Below are 7,235 nucleotides of genomic sequence, written 5' to 3'. Positions count from 1 at the left end.
CCCCGGTTTTACCTGGAAAATATTCTGAAACACAAAAACATAAGTATCTAAAGTAAAATTAACAAATAACATAACAGACATTCCCCCACCACTCCTTTCCACTCATTTCCTGAGGGAAAGATCTGCAAAAGTTGTTCAATTGACAAACTTGAATATTTATTAAGCTTCCCAACATCAATTATTCAACCTTGGCCAATTGCTGTCCAAAGCTGACATCCATTACCCATAAGTTTCTGTGGTATTTTATAATCATTTCGGTCTATGCTCATTCCTACAGGCTGCAACCTAGCTTAAGACCAGATTTTTCTCATCTTTCTTTAAAGGAGTCGGCCAAGTTAGGATTTAAAGATTGTGTCCAAGTTCAGTCATTGACATGCAAGGATGATATTTAAGAACTGGAGGCATTGCCGTACACAGGCCTCTAAGTCAGAGTCACCGGGCCACCACACGTGGGATCTGGCTATCGCTTTCATCATTACTATACCCGGGTGTGTGCTGTGGAGCTCCGAGATGAACGTCTCCCTGCCCTTTTTGGATAGCACTATGCGGTTACCCTACAACAGCTCGTCCTTTCGCCGCTGGAATGGCTTGCCTCCTACCAGCGTCGCAAATAGGTCGTCTGCCTTAGGTAGCAGGGTATTGGTCCTGTAGCGAGAAACGATTAATTTCCGCAAATCCTGACCGTGCATCACTTTTGAGTACTGGAACAATTGGGCTGGCCCACTCGCTGACTTCCACTAGGGAGATGATGCCCTCACATTGCAGCCTGTCCAGCTCGATTTCCATTCTCTCCCTCATCATGTGAGGTACCGCTTGCTCATTGTGATGAATGGGTCGTGCCTCTGGGACCAAGTGGATCCACAACTTCGCCCCGAAAAAGTTTCCAATGCCTGGCTCAAAAAGGGAAGGAAATTTGTTAAGAACCTGGGTACATGAGGCCTCATCGACATGTGATACCGCTCGGATGTCATCCCAGTTCTAGCGGATTTTGCCCAGCCAGCTCCTTCCAAGCAGTGTGGGGCCATCGCCTGAAACAATCCAGAGTGGCAGTTGTGCACCGTGCCGTCGAAGGTGACCTTGACCATGGCGCTGCCCAGGACAGTGATAAGCTCTTTGGTGCATGTTCTCAGTTTCGTGTGGATGGGGCTCAGTGCTGGTCTGAGTGCCTTGTTGCACCACAGTCTCTCAAGCATCTTTTTACTCATGATAGATTGGCTAGCGCCAGTGTCCAGTTCCATGGCTACGGGTAAGCCATTCAATTTTACATTAGCATTATAGGTGGACATTTCATCGAAAATGTGTGCACCCCGTGTACTTCAGCATCTGCCTCCTCTCTCTGAGGCTTGAAATTGCTTTGATCCACCATGGACTGATCTTCCTCTACCATGTAGTGGTTAGCAGATTTTGCAAAGCTTGCAGCTCATCTGCAAGCTCGTTGGAGGTGCCCCATTGTTCCACACCTCAGTCTTTATTAAGACACTCCAGAGTGAGGAACAGGCCTTAGGGGCTAGCTTATATACAGTGCTCCCAAGGGATGCTGGATTTACGCTGTTTGCTATCTCATTTACCTCAGTCACCTCCTTTCAAGGATTAATATCCCAGGGCTTCACACCCTTTCCTCTGACCTCAGACTGGGGGTCAGTTGAGCAACGCGCCCAGAGAGGCACCACTAAGTTTGTGGTCCTGGCCCTCCAGACCATGGTCGAGGATCCATGTCGACTATGCGGGCCCATTTCTCGGTAAAATGTTCCTGGTGGTGGTGGATGCTTTTTCAAAATGGATTGAATGTGAAATAATGTTGGGAAGCCTGAGGGCCATGTTTGCCATCCATGGCCTGCCTGACATACTGGTCAGTGACAACAGGCCATGTTTCACCAGTGCCAAATTTAAAGAATTCATGACCTGCAATGGGATCAAACATGTCACCTCGGCCCGGTTTAAACCAGCCTCCAATGGGCAGGCAGAGCGGGCAGTACAAACAATCAAACAGAGCCTTAAATGAGTCACAGAAGGCTCACTCCAAACCCGCCTGTCCCGAGTACTGCTCAGCTACCGCACGAGACCCTACTTGCTCACAAGGATGCCCCCGGCTGAGCTACTCATGAAAAGGACACTTAAAACCAGACTCTCGCTGGTTCACCCCAACCTGCATGATCAGGTAGAGAGCAGGTGGCAGCAACAAAATGTAAACGATGGTCGCGTCACGGGAAATTGATCTGAATGACCCTGTGTATGTGCTAAACTATGGACATGGTCCCAAGTGGATCGCGGGGACCGTGATAGCTAAAGAAGGGAGTAGGGTGTTTCTAGTCAAACTAGACAATGGACAAATTTGCAGAAAGCACCGGGACCAAACGAGGCTGCGGTTCACAGATTGCCCTGAACAACCCACAGTAGACACCATCTTTTTCGAGCCCACAACACACACCCAAAGGATCAACAACACCACGCCGGACAAGGAAATTGAACCCATCACGCCCAACAGCCCAGCAAGGCCAGGTTCACCCAGCAGCCCTGCAGGGCCAACAACACACCAGCCCAGCGAGGGCACAGCCAACACACCAGAACAGACATTTGTACCGAGGCGGTCCACCAGGGAAAGAAAGGCTCCCGACCGCCTCACCTTGTAAATAGTTTTCACTTTGACTTTGGGGGGGGGAGTGATGTTGTGTATCTTTAAGCATGCACTCCCAATTTCCGCCACCAGTGAGTGCATCCCCTGAAGTCCCAAGGGATCCCAGCATCCCTTGGGAGTACTGTATATAAGCCGGCCCCTAATGCCTGTTGCTCACTCTGGAATGTCTTAATAAAGACTGCGGTCACTGTTACTTTAACCTCATGCAGTCTCATCTGTGTTAGGAGCACAATATTTTCCATAACTATTCTAAACCTGATGACATTATGATCACTATTTCCCAAATGCTCCCACATTGAAACCTACTCCACTTGCCCCACTTTATTCCCAATAACTGCTTTCTTCCTCGCTAGGCTGGAAACACACTCATCAAGAAAGTTCTCTTGTACACATTTCGGGAATTCCTCCCCCTCATTGCCCTTTACACTGATACTATCCCAGTATACATTAGGATATTTGAAGCCCTCCCCCCGCCCCCCATATCACTACTCTATAGTTGTTGGATCTTTCTGTACTTTCTCTGAAAATTTGTTCCTTCACCGCCTGCGCACTACTTTGATGGTCCATACTATATGCCCAGTAGCTTGTCTATTGTTCCTTAATTCTAACCAAATAGCTTCTATCTTTGACCCCCTCAACTGCATCATCTCTTTCCAGTGCTGTAATAGTCTCTGTTGGAGTTCAGCATGAGCTGAAAGCCCCACTCCAAACATTACCCTGGAGTTTCTCTCTGACATTGACAGTGTATTTCCGGAATATTTGCAGCTGATTGCAGTTATCCAGCTGGTGCAATCATTTTTATTCTTTTTATCTCGAGCTGTGTTAGAAACAGGTTAAAAATTGGATCATAAATCCTGAGGCCGCAAATGAGTGCTCACTGATAACATCTCGGCAGATAGGAAATAACTAGCAGATGGAGCTGGTAAATGTCTTGAGTAGTGGTACTATAACAATCACATCCCACCCACTTCAGTCCTGGATTTACTGAGGAAGGAGGCACTGACTGTGATAATCTCATTACACAGAACCCAAGAAACATGCCATCATTATCGGGAGCTTTATATCAAAAAGAGACAACATGGAAATCTCTAATAAGAGAAACAGATTAAATGTTTCAGTTGAGAGTGAAGAACTTAAGTCATTAATATTAGTGAAGAAAAAGCACTTGAGAAATTAATGGGACTAAAAGCCTATAAATCTCCCCGGACCTGATGGCAAACACTCTAAGGTTTTAAAAGATTTGGCTACAGACTTAGTGGATCCATTGGTTTTGATCTTCCATAATTCCCTAGATTTTACAACGGTCCCCATAGAAGGTAGCAAATGTAACCGCTGTTCAGGAGAGAGAAAACAGGGAAACTATAGGCCAGTTAGCCTGACATCAGTAGCAGGGAAAATTCTAGAATCTATTATTAGGGACATTGTAACAGGGCAGTTAGAAAATCATAATATGATTAGGCAGAGTGAACACAGTTTTATGAAAGAGAAATTGTTTTTAACATATCTATTAGAGTGTTTTGAGGGTGTTACTTGCAGGGTAGATGAGGGGCGAACCCATGGATATTGTATATTTGGATTTTCAAGGTGTCACACAAGAGGTTGTTACACAAGTTTAGGGCTTATGGGCTTGGGATAATGCATCAGCATGGATTGAGGATTGGTTAATGGACAGAAAACAGAGAGTATTTTTTCTTTTTCTTTTCTTAGGAAACCTTTGGCATTGTTGCCAAATTAAGTTGTGTGCGCGAAGTGTGCCCAGCTGCAGCTCCTGTCAGACCGCATTGTGGCACTGGAGCTGCGCATGGATTCACTCTGGAGCATCCGCGATGCTGAGGACGTTGTGGATAGCATGTTTAGTGAGCTGGTCACACAGGCAGATAGGGAATGGGTGACCATCAGGAAGAGCAAGAGAAGGAAGGTAGTGCAGGGGTCCCTTGCGGTCACCTCCCTCCAAAACAGATAGTACCGTTTTGGATATTATTTGAGGGAGGTCGCTCATCAGCGGAAGGCAGCAGCAGCCAAGTTCATGGCATCAGCGGTGACTCTGCTGCACAGGATGGCAGGAAAAAGAGTGGGAGAGCTATAGTGATAAGGGATTCTATTGTAAGGGGAATAGATAGGTGTTTCTGTGGCCGCAAACGAGACTCCAGGATGTTATGTTGCCTCCCCTGGTGCAAGGGTCAAGGATGTCTCGGAGCGGCTGCAGGGCATTCTGGAGGGGGAGGGTGAACAGCCAGCTGTCGTGGTGCTTATCGGTACCAACGATGTAGGTAAAAAATGGGATGAGGTACTACAAGCTGAATTTAGGGAATTGGAGTTAAATTAAAAAGTAGGACCTCAAAGGTAGTAATCTCAGGATTGCTACCAGTACCACGTGCTCGTCACCGAGTACGAATAGCAGGATAGTTCAGATGAATATGTAGCTTGAGGAATGGTGCAAGAGGGAGGGATTCAAATTCCTGGGACATTGGAACCGGTTCTGGGGGAGGTGGGACCAGTAGAAACCAGACTGTCTGCACCTGGGCAGGACCGGAACCGATGTCCAATCCCATCAGAATTTTATATGTTTCTATGAGAAACCCTCTCATTCTTCTAAATTCCAGTGAATATAAGCCGATCCAATCTTTCTCCATATGTCAGTCCTGCCATCCCGGGAATCAAGTCTGGTGAACCTTCGCTGCACTCCCTCAATAGCAAGAATGTCCTTCCTCAGATTAGGAGACCAAAACTGTACACAATATTCCAGGTGAGGCCTCACCAAAGCCCTGTACAACTGCAGTAAGACCTCCCTGCTCCTATACTCAAATCCCCTCGCTATGAAGGCCAACATGCCAATTTCCTTCTTCACCGCCTGCTGTACCTGCATGCCAACCTTCAATGACTGATGTACCATGACACCCAGGTCTCGTTGCACCTCCTTTTCCTAATCTGTCACCATTCAGATAATATTGTGTCTTCCTGTTTTTGCTACCAAAGTGGATAACCTCACATTTATCTACATTATACTGCATCTGCCATGCATTTGCCTACTCACCTAACCTGTCCAAGTCACCCTGCAGCCTCTTAGCATCCTCCTCACAGCTCACACTGCCACCCAGTTTAGTGTCATCTGCAAACTTGGAGATATTACCTTCAATTCCTTCATCTAAATCAATAATGTATATTGTAAATAGTTGGATACTCCACTAGTCACTGCCTGTCATTCTGAAAAGGACCCGTTTATTCCTACTCTGCTTCCTGTCTGCCAACCAGTTCTCTATCCACATCAATACATTACCCCCAATACCATGTGCTTTAATTTTGCACACTAATCTCGTGTGGGACCTTGTCAAAAGCCTTTTGAAAGTCCAAATACACCACATCCACTGGGTCTCCCTTGTCCACTCTACTAGTTACATCCACAAAAAATTCTAGAAGATTTGTCAAGCATGATTTCCCTTTCATAAATCCATGCTGACTTGGACCGATCCTGTCACTGCTTTCCAAATGCGCTGCTATTACACCTTTAATAAATGATTTCAACAATTTCCCCACTACCGATGTCAGGCTAACCAGTCTATAACTCCCTGTTTTCTCTCTCCCTCCTTTTTAAAAAAGTGGGGTTACATTAGCTACCCTCCAATCCATTGGAAATGATCCAGAGTCTATAAAATGTTGGTCTTCACTAATCTTTTTCTCTTCACATATCTATAGAAGCTTTTGCAGTCAGTTTTTATGTTCCCTGCAAGCTTACTCTCATACTCTATTTTCCCCCTCCTAATTAAACCCTTTGTCCTCCTCTGCTGAATTCTAAATTTCTCCCAGTCCTCAGGTTTGCTGCTTTTTCTGGCCAATTTATATGCCTCTTCCTTGGATTTAACACTATCCCTCTCTCTCCCTGCAGGCACACTTTCTTGGTCTTTGCCCTGCGTTTGTACCGCCCATTGCTGCTCCGGTTCCTCAGCTCCTGCACTGCATCAAGAGAGGCAGTTGAAGCAGTACGCAGCCTTTGAGAGTCCTGATTTCACACTGACATTGCTTCCTCTGTTACTTCCAACTCCAAGCCCCTCCAAAATGCAGCTTTGGATTGGCCCTTGAAATACTGGAGCTGAGATGGTGCCATGCGGGTCTGGCTGACCCGGGGGTACAATGCTAATGAGCTGACTGAGTTAAAAAGCCAGGCACGGTGAACTTACTTTTGGATTTCCCCGATCCTAGCGTGTCTCTGAGTAAATGTCGGAGTCATTGTTCCTCGATGGGATATTCCTCGGACACCCTCCATCTCGCTTACCCAAAACCCCCGATCCTGTGAGACAGACCTCGGAGCAAATTCTGTCACAAGTGTGACCTTCTGGGTCTTGTGACAGGGAGGTAGAACACTTTGATTATTGTTGTGATGGATTTGTATATGACACCCTCACACCCCTCCAACCAGTAAACTGGAGCCTGTGCAGTGGGAACAGGTTGTGCACCTCCACAGGTAAAGCAGATTCCACCAATCTCCATACTTTCTTGCAGAGAGCGCTGACAAGAGTGTTGCGTCTCTACTCTCATTGCATAACTAGACTCAACATGGCGACTTGTCTTAAACTCATTTTGTATCGCAGGTAGATTACACGGG

The sequence above is a fragment of the Pristiophorus japonicus genome, chromosome 21 (assembly GCF_044704955.1).
Source record: "Pristiophorus japonicus isolate sPriJap1 chromosome 21, sPriJap1.hap1, whole genome shotgun sequence".
Classification (NCBI taxonomy): Eukaryota; Metazoa; Chordata; class Chondrichthyes; family Pristiophoridae; genus Pristiophorus; species Pristiophorus japonicus.
This window is presented reverse-complemented; position numbering follows the sequence as displayed.